Consider the following 15430-nt stretch of genomic DNA (forward strand, 5'->3'; position numbering starts at 1 on the left):
CACACACACACACAGGACACACACACACACACACACACACACACACACACACACACACCATAGAATATTGTTCAGCCAGCAAAATGAAGGAAATCCTATCATTTGCGACAACATGGGTGGAACTTGAGGACATTATGTTAAGTGAAATAGGTTAAACAGAAAAAGACAAATACTGTATGATCTCACTTACACATGGAATTAAAAAACAAAATAAAACTGCCTGGCTGTTGTGGCTCAGTCATTGAGCATTGACTCATGCACCAAGAAGTCGCCGTTCCAATTCCTGGTCAGGGCACATGCCCGGGTTGCCACTCAATCCCCTATGGCAGGCGTACAGGAAGCAGCCAATTGATGTTTCTCTCTCATCGATGTTTCTATCTTTCTCCCCTTCCTCTCTCTCTAAAAAAAATCAATTAAAAAAAAAACCTACCTAAAAACCAAACTCAGGAAAGAGATCAGATTTGTGGGGCCTAGAAGCAGGTGGTGGGGGTGGAGGAATTGGACGAAGGTGGTCCAAAGGTATAAGCTTCTAGTTAAAAGATAAATAAGTACTGGGAATGTAATGTACAATAAGACGACTCTAGTCAACATTGCTGTATGGTATATTTGAAAGTTGTTAAGAAAGTGGACCCTAAGAGTACTCATCACAAGAAGAACACCCCCCCCCTTTTTTGTATCTATATGAGATGATAGATGTTAACTACACTTACTGTCAATTATATCTCAATAAAGCTGGAAAGAAATAGAGTTCTGACAAAGGCAACTTTATATGTCACCAGCAAGGACAGCAGAGGTTTCCGAGGTGGCTGGGTATGAGAAATCAAAGCAATATGGACACAACAGAGCGCTAACTAACTCTCCAAATCTTATTCCCAAGAGTAAGTAAAGACGGAGACAGCAGCAGAAGTCTCTCAGAGAGAGAATCCGAGTCATAAGAGTGCGGATTCATTAGGAAATCACAGATGCTCGGTTCTGATGGGACCACAAAAGGTTGGAGTTTTGTACATCTGCAAGTCACGTTCCAGTTTTCCACAAGTCCTGTGGTGCTGCTGAGGAGAGGATTGGTTGTAACAATGATGAAATAGATAGCATTCCTTTATTTTTTGTTGATGTACAATGTAACACAATATCCAAAGATCTTAAATGTTCCATTCAATGAATTTTGAAAAATGCATGTGCTCATGTAACCACCACCCAAAACTTGATAGAACATTTTCATGACCCCAGACAATCCCATTGTGCTCCTTTCTAGTCGATCCTTCTTGTGCCATAAGCACTATAGTGCAATGTGCCTGCTCTGGTGCTTCGTATACAATGTGCCTTTGGGGTCTAGCTTCTTTTGCTCAACGTGATAGTTTAGAGCAGTGTGGCTCTTCCACAAAATACCACGTGCAGGCGCGCACGTACAGTGCGATTGAAACTTCGTGGCCCAGGCCACGGGGCGCCGAAGAGCTGCATGTGGCTCACGAGCCGCGGGTTGCCGACCACTGGTTTAGAGAATCATCCATGTTGTTGTTATTTCCTTTCTTTGGCTGAGTAGCATCCCATTGTCAGGGGATATTCTGTAATTTATCTTTTCTCCTGATGATGGGCATTTGAATTGTTTCTACTTTGGGGCTATTAAGAATAAGGCTGCTAAAAACATTCATGTTAAGTCTTCCTGAGGATATGTTTGGATTTTCTTGGATAAATACCAAGGAGTATAATTTCTGGGTCATCGGGGTAATGTATGCTTAAGTGTCTGAGAAATTGCAGGCTGTTTCCCAGTGACTAACTTTTTACACTCCTACCAGCCGTGCACAAGAGTTCTAGTTGTTCCACACCATTGCCAACATTCAGTGGTCAGTCTTTTTTATTTCAGCCATTCTATTGGGTGTGAAATGCCATCTCATTGGATCTCAAATATGCATTTTTCTGAGGATTAATGAGGTTGAGCACCTGTTTAGTGCTAATATTCATTTGTATATCTTTCTTTTGAATTTACCTTTATTGTTGAAAGTATTACAGATGTCCCCCTTTCCCCTCATGGACCCCCTCCACCACACACCCCTTTTGTGTATCATTTTTTGTAAAATATCTTTTCAAGTTTTTTGCCCATTAAAAAAAATTGAGTGGTTTATCTGTTTGTTGTTGATGTGTAACAGTTCTTTATACATTCTAAATATGGATACTTTTTCAGCTAAATATGCTGTACATATTTTTCCTAGTCTGTGGCTTGCTGATTCATTTTCTTAATGGTGAATTTTGAGAAAAAACTAACATTGTTTTGAGTATGAGACACCTTTTTTTAGTGCTTTACTAGCATTATTTCACTTAATTTCAAAAATTAAATAAGTTAGATATTAATCTTCCCATTTTACAGATGAGAAAATGAAGGCTGAGTGAAGTTAAATAACTTACACACCAACATAGGGATGGGAGAGCCAGTATTGAATCAGTTAGCCTGACTTCAGAGCCTGAGGTTTTAGCTACATACTACACTTGGGGATTTTACTTTTCTGTGTTAATCATAACCCCCCACCATTGAAGGCAGGACATCTGAGCCCTTTTTCCTGACAACCCCAAAGAGCCTCATGTGGGGCAGCAGTGAACTCCACGCCTGGGCAGTGCAGAACTGCTGCCATAAACCTCCGATCAGGGCTTTAACCACTTTGATGGGAAACAGCTGCTGGGCATGAGTTCTTACCATGACTCTCAGTGTTCGACTCCATCGTTGACTGTTCTGAAGGCAAGAAGTTCACTATGTGCGTGTAGACTTATCGGCACCTTAAAACGCTGTGAAGTGAGGTTACAGAGTTCAGCAAAGCGAGGTTTCCTTCTGGGGAGCTGTTCAGATTTCAGACGGGCCTTGTCCTCTTCTTAATTCTCCCCCATTAATTACGTATAATAACCACATCATCTTATTGGAGAAGGTCCTCTGCGCAGTGCTGACCAGTCTCTCCCACTCTGCTTGCTATTGGAGGGTAGCCATATCACCACTGCTGAGTGTTTGTGCTTTTTGTTCTCTTAAGAATCTCTTGTGTCTAGTAAAACATCATCATCTGAGGTGCACTACACAGCTCACTGCTACAATTCGATTATTTATAAAGGCTTGATTGTAGCATACTTGGATGCGCATAATGATAACCAGGAATACCGTCCATGATGAAGTGTCACACTGGATGGAAGAGTGGGCAAGAGCTACCGCACCTCAGGGTCAAGGGGCTCAGGAAAACCTGAGTACTCAGGGCCGAACAGAACTCTGCAATGAAAGAGCCACAGGGCTTTTCTGAAATGATAGGTAGAGAGAAATCTGGGTAGAAGGCCCTGCCCAGCGGGAGGTCTGCAAAAGAAGGCGCCCCTTGCCCTGAGGAGGCTGTTTAATGTGCAGCTGACAAAGGGTGAAGGAGGTCCTGGAAATGTTTACAGGAGTGCTGGGGATCTAACCTACACCCCCCCTCCGCCCCCAGCCCCCTGAGCTCTAGGCTCTGGGCTCTGGGCTCCTAATGAGCAAGATAGAGACTGGGTTGTGTTTGCCTCACTTGAAATGATTCGGTGTTTATCTTGGCTTGACTGTGGTCTCAACGTAATCACTTCACAAAGATGTGTGATGCCTTGCACCATTTCCTCAAATCCATGTTCCTTTTCACTCACTCTTAAATGCCAAAATTGCGAACAATTAAAGTCTACTCTTTCTGGCCATCTGGCTTTCTGCTGGCATTAAAATCCAACAAAACATGCCTAAACCTCTCCCCGGCTTTTTTTCTGGTATGAGGTGAAGGTCAAAGCATTTTATGGGTAACTGATCAAATTCGAATTCAAGAGAGGAGACGAATTGAATGGTACAGCAAAAAGGCATATGTACTGACTGTGTGACTTTGGGTTAATTATTTCACCTTTCTGAGGTTTCCTGGGGTGATAATAATACCTACCTTGTATATTCCCTATGGACATTAAATGAAATTATAAATGTATAAAAACCCACCCAGTACATAACAGCACTCACTAAATGTTAGTGCCCCTTCCTTCTCCGTGTGGGCTTCACTTACCTCATCTGTGAAATGGGACTGGCTTTATCCTCATCTCATAAGGATCAAAGGAGAAAACTGTGTGCAGACACTTTGTAAGCTGGGAAGCCTTCGCTGCATGTGGTAGTTGTTATTGTGAAATAGGTCTTTACTTTTTTTTTTTTAATTTATACTGGATTTTTAAAATATATATATTTTTATTGATTTCAGAGAGGGAGAGAGAAATATCAATGATGAGAGAGAATCATTGACCGGCTGCCTCCTGCACGGCCCCTACTGGGGATCGAGCCCACAACCTGAGCATGTCCCCTTGACTGGAATTAAACCCGGGACCTTTCAGTCCGTAGGCTGATGCTCTATCCACTGAGCCAAACCGACTAGGGCAGGTCTTTATATTTTCATCATATTTGAGAAAGTCATTCCTCTGTGTTCCAGATATTCCTTAAAGAACATGGATGAGAAGGTAGTTATCTGTGAGTCCCTACACCTCCACCTGACAGGGACTGGAATATAAAGCAGCAGGGTTAAAAATTTTAATAATTAGAAGAAAATAAAAGAGTTTTAATGGGAGGGGAAAAAAACACACACCTTCCTAAACATTCTTCCAGACAAAAGTACTGTCTTCAAAATTCAGCTGAAAAGGTTTGGATTATAAAAATGAATTGTATGCACTTTACAATGCTGTGAATACTCAGAGATGCTCCACCATTGAGAATGCAGCTCTGAATTGTTTGTTTTGAAATTTTCCTCTTAATTCCTGATCACAATCAGGTGTTAAAGTGGAAGTTTCAACTAGGTACCTCGGTGCCCTGATGTCACTCCCAAAAGAAGGCCGCCATCACCATATGCTGAAGCAGTGAGCAAGCTGGGGCCCTGAGTGGGATCCGGGGGAGTTGACAGTGTTGCAGAATTTCCCAGAGTTCTGGTTCTTGCATCGTATCAGGCATCCTGATTACTGACAGAGACTGTGTGTGACCCAAAGGGACCAGAAAACAACTACTCCCTGAGGGCCTGAAAGAGGACAGAGAAGCCAGGGGCTGCCTGACATCTCCTCCCCAGGGATCATCAGGAAATGTGTGGGAGGGTTTCGACCATCACAATGATCAGTGAGGAAGGTGCTACTGGCCTTTAGAGGATGCTAAATATCCTAAAAATTGTCCTGCTTGAAATGCTAATAGTGCCCCCTTTGGGACACGGCAAGGACAGGATCACCCCTTCCCTGAACACAGTTTTCCAGGACAGTAGAAAACAAACATAATATTTTGATTGTATCATAATTCATGCTTATTCACCATATCATTCATGTGGGTTAAAACGATTCTGTGGGTTCTTTGCTGGGACTGACAGCTCTTCTCCGTGGCTGTTCAGCTATGTCCTGGCTGCTGGGACGAATTAGAGCAGGAGCAAGCTGTGGAGGGGGTCAAGGGTCAGGCGGAAGGTGCACTGAGGGGATGCTGCAGACCCGCTATGGTGACGGGAGGCCAAGGTCAGTCCCAGGTTTGAGGAAGCATGGCCGGCCCTGGTGTGGTAGGCTGAACAGTGTCCATGTCCATGTCCTCATCCCCGAATCCTGTGACTATGCCACTTTCCAAGGGAAAAGGGACCTTGCTGATGCGATTCATTTAACAGTGTGTGATGCAAAGGTTAATTAGGACTATTGGGCCAATGCATTTACAAGGTTCCTAGAAAAGGGAGGCAACTGGATCAAAGTTAGAAAGAGGAGATGTGACGACCGAAGTGGAAAAGTTGGAGTGACGCGCTTTCAAGACGGAGGATTCAAGCGACCTCTAGAAGCTGAAAGAGGCAAGACGACAGATCCTCCTCGAGAGCCTCCAGAGAGGAGCACAGCCCCGCGACACCTGGATTTTTGGCCTGAGACCCATTTGGACATCTGCTCTCCAAGGCTGTCAGACAGCCGACTGTGCCTGGCCGGTGTGGCCCAGTGGTTGAGCATTGATCTATGAACCAGGAGGTCACGGTTTGATTCCCAATCAGAGCATGTGCCCTTGACTGGAATCAAACCCTGGACCCTTCAGTCTGCAGGCCGACACGCTATCCACCGAGCCAAACCAGCTAGGCCCCAGTGATGGCGAACCTATGACACGCGTGTCAGAGGTGATACGCGAACTCATTTTTTTGGTTGATTTTTCTTTGTTAAATGGCATTTAAATATATAAAATAAATATCAAAAATATAAATCTTTGTTATACTATGGTTGCAAATATCAAAAAATTTCTATATGTGACACGGCACCAGAGTTAAGTTAGGGTTTTTCAAAATGCTGACATGCCAAGCTCAAAAAATTCGCCATCACTGAGCTAGGGCAATAAAAATATATTTTTTGAAAAAGATAGCTGATTGTGTTTTTTAAAGACACGAAATTTGTGGTAATTGGATACAACAACAACACAAAAGTAATATCCCTGGTTTAAAGTATAATACAAACCTGCCTAGTCAGGAGACTTGGTGGTTCTCAGAATTTTTCCTGAAGAGCCTTCCCAGTTTTGAAGGCTCCAAGGAGCTAGGACAGCAAGCCTGGCCGTCTCTCCTATCAGACCTGGGGGCGTGTGCAGTCAGCACCCTGCTGTGTGACATAAATGTACGCACATCACGGCAGGAATCCAAGGGGAATATGAAGGATTTCTATATCGTCTGTGGTTTCCCTCACTAAATCGCTCCCCTCTCTACAGGGACAACTGAGCACTTCCTCCATCGCATCAAGGATATCAAAGTCATTTACACAGGATTTCCCTCAGTCTGCCAATTCCCAGACGAGGCCCTATGCAGCCTCAGATCTTGCAGAAGTCTCCAACAGCAAAGTAAAAGAAAAATTAGAGAAAAGAAGCGGACATTGCTGGGAAAACACAAAGAACCTCCTCCGGTAGGCAGACCTGACCATTTAAAGTGGCAGTAACCATATGACCATTTCCCACAGCGTCAGATGATATGTGTAGAAATGCATCCCACCACGACCCATGTGACCTCTTCCTCCAGGCCGCAGATAAATATTAGCTACAAACCTGAAGATAGGATTAAGCCAGACTTTTAGTTTATTTGACAAGAAAGCTTGGTATCATACACTTAAATCATTAAAGAGAAAAGGCAGGCTAATGTGTTGTAAAAACTAAAGATTAACTAGGAGTCAACTCAGATTCTCTTGTAGCCTGTTTTCCACTCCTCTCCATAGGAAAAATGTGAATTTACTCAGAATTGCATATTACAGCACTGAGTCTGGACTCCCTGACAAGGTCTGCTTTCTCTCAGGAATACTTAGTCTGGCACAGGGAAAATGAAAACAAGTTTAAAAAAATCATTCCTGGGTAGTAATTTTCTCTGGAGACTTAAAAAAGAAAAGAGGTGTTTATGTTGAATAAACAGTTTTCTCTGTGACCTCATTTTGAATGTCAAGTAAAAATGCACAGAATGGGTTACCCTGGTAGCTTGGGTCCATCTTTAACTGTTTAAAGACAATTTTTTAAAAAAGATAAGATGTTTCTTTTCAGCAACTAAAAAATGGGGAAGAAGTTTATATGTGTGTTTAATAGGAAACAAAGTAAGCAGTACAGTACAGAGTTAATATTGGGCATGGATCCTAATTTTGTTAAAATCTGACAAACATGAGAAAATAACCAATGCTATTAATCAATGTGTAATTATGTTAGTATTCCGTGTAAACATATCACTCCATATAACATGCCTGTGGGGCTGCATTAGATGAACGTCCAGTTATGGAAACAGTTGGCTAACAGGTTACATGGGTAACCTGAGGTCTGCCAGGCTCTGGACGGTACACTCAGAGGCCCTGTGGGGTTGTTTCATCGCTCACCATGGTGACCCGCTGCCTTGCAGGCCACCTTCTCGGCTTATCTTCTCCATCTGCTGTGAGGCCTGTGGGAAATGCTGGTATCACCCAGGTCTCTTGAGAGTCAGAGAGGCTTATTGAAGGAGAGGCTAGCTCAGGCCCTCTTTCTGTCTACATTTGTCTTACTGAGGTCGCTACACAAATGCAGGCAAGGGGCTTGGAAGAGGCAGCCTCCTCCCAAGGATTCAGGAGGAAAGCAGGTCCTAAGTGTCCGAAGCTACACCTCCTCACCCCATCCACCAAGTGGTCAAACTCTCTTTCCTCCATCTTGCAGAATTCCTTCCCCTGGGGTTCGCAGGGAGCCAGGCTCCTGTGCTAGAGATCTCAGAGGGTTTTTGGAGCACAAAGAGCCCTCTTCTCTCTCAAGGACCTGACTCTGGGCATTGAAAGCATTAATTTCAAAACTAGTGTTTTAAAAAAGTATGTTTTGAACATTACAACTGAGCAATGATTTTGATTGTTATTCTGAAATGTATCTCACCTCCCTCTCAGCACAACAAGCTTTAGTGAGTTAAAAGGGTTGAGCTAAAGGGATTAGCTACAGAACATATATGCATATCCGATGGACACAAACAATAATGTGGTGAAGGCCAAGGGAGGGGGAGGTGAGGGTGGATAGAGTTGGGCAAAGCGGGGGGGGGGGGGGAGGTGGACCCTGCAATAATGTCAACATTAAAAAAATTCTTTTTCAAAAGGTATTGGGCTGTAAACAGGGGACTAAAAAATACCTAGAATAATATTAGAAAAACGTATGGACAACCCACCCTGCCTCCCCACGCCACCCCCGCACCCCAGCTAAGCAATGGGCTTTTAGGTTTTGCTTTGGCCTGGATGGCATTGGAAACATTTAATTAGTTGCCACTATTTCCAATGCGATGATTTCATCTAAAGAGCGGTACTTTTGCCTTCTCTGGGCATCATGGTGACACTGGGCTGTGGTAGTCACCAGACCCACGATGGATAATCCTGCCTGCCCCAGTTTGCTGCAGCCCCCTCCTCCCCTTCCCACATTCGCCCATGGCCAGCTCCTGAGGGCATGTGTAACCCCCACCCTTGACAGCACTTTCCGGTGAACCTCGGTGTCCTTCCTCGTCATACCTCTTAGAAGTTATTCCAGACTTCTGCCTTTCCTTAAACTCCCTGCCGCCCCAACACCCATTCCCCTGCACTCTCACCAGATGACCTATTTTTATTGAGAAAATTGAGGCCCCAACTACTGATTCTTTTATCTACTGTCCAACCCCAAAGTTCCCTGAATCTGTACAAACCTTGCCTCCACTCTCAGAGGATAAACAGTTTTCCTTTTGGTCAACCTCTTTCAGTTATGCAATTTAAACAAACAATGCTTTTCATAATTATAGAAATGATATATCCTCATAACTATTCAACCAAAGTTAAAAACAGAAGTAATCCACAAACCCACAATGATACCACTTCCCCAAAGTAAATGCTATTAAATTACCGATACGTATGTGGCAGATACCCTTCCAGTTTGCACACATGCACACACGCTCATACACAGAGACACTCACATATACGGGGTGTCCCCAAAAATGTATACACACTTTGGCTGCCATTATTAATTCCAATGGGTTAAATCTGAAAAGAAAGAAACATCAGTTGCACTATCAGCTGTTAAAGTGCGTATACATTTTTGGGGACACCCAGCATACATATGAATACCCATAATTTTATTGTATTTTTCCAAAACCTCGATTGTATATTGTTGTACAATCTGTTTTTTTAAACTTAATAGAGATTGTGAATGCCTTTATGTGTTAGTAGATGCAAACCTACTTCTAATGACTCTATCACGTTCCATTGTTTGAGCATATCATATTTATCAAACCTTCTCATTGTTTGAGCATGTCATACTTATCAAAAATTACAAAAGTAGTATATGCTTACTAAAAAGAACCCAAATTATATAGAAGTATAAAAAGTGAAACATTCTTCCCTTCCCATACTCCCTCACTCCCATTCTCCAACGGTAACTATTATCAACAGTTAACTAGGAATCTTTATGAACTTTTCAAAGAGTCAGATATACTGAAGTAAAATTCACATATAATTCACAAACTCACCCCTTGTAATGCACAAATGTATATAGTGTGGAACCAACATCACAATTGAGATTTGTAACATTTCTATTGTCACGAAACACCTCATTTGCGCTTTTATTATGGTGACCTTTTTCTGACCCCAGCCCTGGCCACCTGTTTTCTGTTCTTATAGCTTCGCTTTTTCCAGGGGGTCAGATAAATGGAACCACACCGTATGCAGCCTATTGAGTGTGGCTCCTTTCACTGAATACAATGCCTCTGAGATTCATCCATGTTGATGTGTGTTTTACTGAATCCCTCTTTTGTCTAGTTCGTAGAAATAGTTTTTGTTTCCCAAAATGGGATTATGCTATACCTGGAATTTAACTGTATGTGTTTTTTGTTTACGTAAATATTATAAACCTACATTATATGATTTATTATATCTAGATCTAATTCTTTTTAATAGCTCCCCAGCATTCCATTATATACTTGCTACATAAGATATCTAACTATTCTTCTCTTAATGGACATTCAGGTAAAAGTAAACATTTATTCATATTTTTTGTATATGTACAGAAAGACTCTTAGAAGTAGAATTGCCGAGTCAAAAGACAGGTACATTTAAAATGTTGATAGATACTTCCAAATTGCTCTCTAAAACTGTTATATATATATATTTAAATTCTACTAACCATGTTTGAGAGTATCTTTTTCTTTAGAATCTTACCAACAGATATTAATCTTTCTAATTTTTGTTGATCTTATAGGTAAAATAGTGGTATCTTATTGCATATCTCTCATCCCTAATGAGATTGATCATTAAAATATTTTTATTAGCTATGGTATATGATTTTTGTCTCCTATGAATGGCTTGATTTTATAGATTTTGTCCATTTTTCTGCTTGATTGTCATTTAAAAATAAATTTGAAGTAATTCTTTATATATCAGACTCAAAATGTGTTTTTTAGTCTTTACTTGTTTATGGGGTCTTCAGAAGCTGTCTGCTTTTTATCAATTCTGTAACACCTTCTTTTATGATGTCTGGAAATCATATATATAGGGAAACCTTTCCACTCCAAGATTTAAAAGCTTTCTCAACTCCAGAGTTTAATTAATTCTTTGCTGATACACATGTAAGCTGTTTCAAATTTACCCTATTATAAGCAACACTGCCTTGAACATTCTTGTACATATCTCGTTGCCTTTCAAGAATCTTGTACATTTTTCTCTTATGTGAGCATTTTTAAAGATTTTTTTTTGGGGGGGGGGTAAGATTTTTATTTATTTATTTATTTATTTTTTATATTTTATTGATTTTTTACAGAGAGGAAGGGAGAGAGATAGAGAGTTAGAAACATCGATGAGAGAGAAACATCGATCAGCTGCCTCCTGCACATCTCCCACTGGGGATGTGCCCGCAACCAAGGTAAATGCCCTTGACCGGAATCGAACCTGGGACCTTTCAGTCTGCAGGCCGACGCTCTATCCACTGAGCCAAACCGGTTTCGGCAATTTATATATATATATATATATGATAATTTCCTAGAAGCTGGATCAAAGGATGGGCCTATTTCAAATTTTGTTTATCTTTGTTCCTGAAATTCACATCCATCAGCCTATTTGGAGACCTCGTTCTATTAGGTATTCCCTCTCCTCCACAAATTTTTAGCCTCTCCCCTCTGTGGGCTCTTTCTTTCTTTCAATAGTCTATTGATTTTTTTTTATTTTAGAGAGAGAGGAAGGTAGAGGGAGAGAGAGCGAAACATGGATGTGAGAGTAAAACATTGATTAGCTGCCTCTTGCACACTCCCTACCAGAGATCAAGCCCACAACTGGGGCATGTGCTCTAACCAGGAATCAAACAGGCAACCTTTCACAGCCAGGGCTGTGGGCTCTTTCTTGACTGCCTGCAAGTATGCCACAGACTCACACCTTCTTAGAAACCAAGCAGAATAAAACTAACTTCCCATCTGTCTGCATTTTTTCTAGTTGCCAGCACATCTCTTTTCTTCTCTTCTTAGCCAACTTCCTCATTGCCCAGTACTGCTAATCACTGCCATGTGTGTTCTACCTCCGGTACTTCACTGATGCTGCCATGGAAACGATGACCAGGACCTCCGGATGGTGTACCCGACTTCATCTGTTGACCATTCCCTCCCCTCTGTTACTCCCTACTCCCCACCTCTGTGACACCAGCTCTTTCCTGGTACTCCCCTTCCTGTCAGACTTCCTTCTCCATCTCCTTTGGGTTCCTTCTTCCATTGCTCACTCCCTTAATGGTGGTGTTCCCGGCCCTCTGTTCTTCATCTAATGCTCTTCTCACCATTGGCGTGCACCCTTTGATTGCATTTACTCTAACATTATGCAAACAACAAATGTAGTGGGCTGAATAACGGCCCCCATATATATTCAGGTCCTAATCTTTGGAACCTGTGAGTGTTACCTTATTTGGCAAAAGGGACTTTGCAGATGTGTTTAAGTTAAGGCTCTTGAGATGGGGAGATTATTCTGGTTTACCCAGGTGAATCCAGTGTAATCACATGTCCTTATAAAAGGGAGGCAGGAGTCGACAATGCTGGCTTTGAAGATGGAGGAAGAGCCAAGGAATAGAGGTGGGCTCCAGAAGCAGGAAAAGGTAAGGAAAGGGTTCTTCCCAGAGCCTCTAGAAGGAACAGCCCTGCTGCCACCTTGATTGTTAGCTCAGTGAGATGGATTTCAGACCTTAGACCTCCAGAACTAGCAGAGAATAAATTTGTGTGTTTTTAAGCCACTTTGGGGGGGTGTAATTTATAATAGTAGCCTCAGGAAACAAATACAATGTCCAAATCTACATCTCTAATACCAGGACTCTCCTCTGGTCATCAGAGGAGCTGCCTCTGCCTGCTAGCCTCAAGCTCCACATGACCCAGCCAGAACTCATCACTACCTCCCACCTTCTCTGTTTCCCTGTTTCATTTAGTGGAGCCACATTCCTGAGTCACACCAGTTAGAAACCCAGGGTCTTCCTGATCTTCTCCCACCCACAGCCAATCATCATCAAACCCTGCAGTTTTTGTGCCCAAACTTTTAAAAATATGCCCCTCCTCCCTGTCTCCATTCCTATGGCTCTCTGCCTATGGATTGATCTCTTTCTCAAATCCACCCGCCACATCAAAGCCAAGATAAGCCTTCTTGCAAGCAAACCTGCCCAAGCTGCTTCCTTTAACAGCTGCCCAGGGTCAAGTCCCAGTTCCTTGGCAGGCCATGCAAAGGTCACCCTTTTTCAGTCATAACTTCTGCTGTCTACCGTCTGGAACTCTAATGACACCGAACTATTTGCCATTTTCCCCCCTACACTGGGTACTTCATGTCTTCATGAAACTTCATGGCCTTTACCTCTGCTGCCCCATCCTCCCATTTCTCTTTAGCTTTTACTCATGTCTACAATTTAGATCATTTTCTCTCATGAGGCAGGGCTAGGAGTCCTTTTGAGCTCCTGCAGTGCCTATCTATACAGTGTAGCAATTTTCAAATGAAAGAGACATTACAGTCATATAGTGCATAATGATGTTCCAGTCAATCACGGACCACACAGACAATGGTGGTCCCATCCTATATAATAAAAGGGTAATATGCAAATTGACCCTAACAGCAGAACAACCAGAACGACCGCTGGGACCAGTCACTACGAGGTGCACTGACCACCTCTTTTTTTTTTTTTCTTCTTTACATAAAAGGGTACGGTCTTTTTTATTTCAATAGTTTTATTCATTTCTTTTTTTTTTTTTTTATTTAAAAACAAATTTTATTTTATTTTTTTTTAATATTTTTTTATTTTTCGCTTAAAGTATTACAAAGGGTATTACATAAGTGTCCTTTTTTTCCCCCCCCGCCCTTGACACACCCCTACCCTCCCTTACCCCCCAGTGTCTTATGTCCATTAGTTATGCTTATATGCATGCATACAAGTCTTTCGGTTGATCTCTTACTCCCCTCCCTCCTGCCCCCCAACTCTCTCTGGCCTTCCCACTGCAGTTTGGCAATCAGTTTGAGGCAGCTCTGCCTCTGTATCTATTATTGTTCAAAAGTTTGTAATGGTCTTTATTATCCATGAATGAGTGAGATCATGTGGTATTTTTCCTTCATTGACTGGCTTGTTTCACTTAGCATAATGGTCTCCAGTTCCATCCATGATGTTGCAAATGGTAGGAGTTCCTTCTTTTTAACAGCAGCATAGTATTCCATCGTGTAGATGTACCACAGTTTTCTAATCCATTCATCTACTGATGGGCACTTAGGCTGTTTCCAGATCTTAGCTATGGTGAATTGTGCTGCTACGAACATCTGGTTACATATATCCTTTCTGATAGGTGTTTCTGGTTTCTTGGGATATATTCCTAGTAGTGGGATCACAGGGTCAAATGGGAGTTCCATTTCCAATTTTTTGAGGAACCTCCATACTGCCTTCCATAGTGGCTGCACCAGTCTGCATTCCCACCAGCAGTGCACAAGTGTTCCTTTTTCTCCACATCCTCTCCAGCACTTGTCGTTTGTTGATTTGTTGATGATGGCCATTCTGACAGGTGTGAGATGGTACCTCATTGTTGTTTTGATTTGCATCTCTCGGATGATTAGTGACTTTGAGCATGTTTTCATATGTCTCTTGGCTTTCTGAATGTCCTCTTTTGAAAGGTGTCTATTTAGATCCTTTGCCCATTTTTTGATTGGATTGTTTATCTTCTTTTTGTTAAGTTGTATGAGTTCCCTATAAATTTTGGAGATTAAGCCCTTATCAGATATGACGTTGGCAAATATGTTTTCCCAAGAGGTGGGTTTTCTTGTTGTTTTGTTGATGGTTTCTTTTGCTGTGCAGAAGCTTTTTATTTTGATGTAGTCCCATTTGTTCATTTTCTCTTTAGTTTCAACTGCCCTAGGAGCTGTATCAGTGAAGAAATTGTTTTGGCATAAGTCTGAGATTTTGTTGCCTTTGTATTCTTCTAGAATTTTTATGGTTTCCTGTCGTACATTTAAGTCCTTTATCCATTTTGAGTTTATTCTTGTGTATGGTGTAAGTTGGTGGTCTAGTTTCATTTTCTTGCATATATCTGTCCAATTTTCCCAACACCATTTATTGAAGAGACTATCTTGGCTCCATTGTATGTTCATGCCTCCTTTGTCAAAAATTAATTGAGCATATTGGTTCGGGCTAATTTCTGGACTCTCTATTCTATTCCACTGGTCTATATGTCTGTTCTTGTGCCAGAACCAGGCAGTTTTGAGAACAGTGGCTTTGTAATACAGTTTGATATCTGGCATTGAGATCCCACCTACTTTGTTCTTTCTCAGGATCGCTGCAGCTATTCGGGGTCTTTTTTTATTCCAGATGAATTTTTGGAGAGTTCGTTCTAGATCTTTGAAGAAGGCCATTGGTATTTTAATGGGAAGTGCGTTGAATGTATAGATTGCTTTGGGTAGTATGGACATTTTAATGATGTTGATTCTACCAATCCAAGAACATGGTATGTTCTTCCATCTG

This window comes from Myotis lucifugus, unplaced genomic scaffold (genome assembly GCF_000147115.1).
Source record: "Myotis lucifugus unplaced genomic scaffold, Myoluc2.0 scaffold_5, whole genome shotgun sequence".
Classification (NCBI taxonomy): Eukaryota; Metazoa; Chordata; class Mammalia; order Chiroptera; family Vespertilionidae; genus Myotis; species Myotis lucifugus.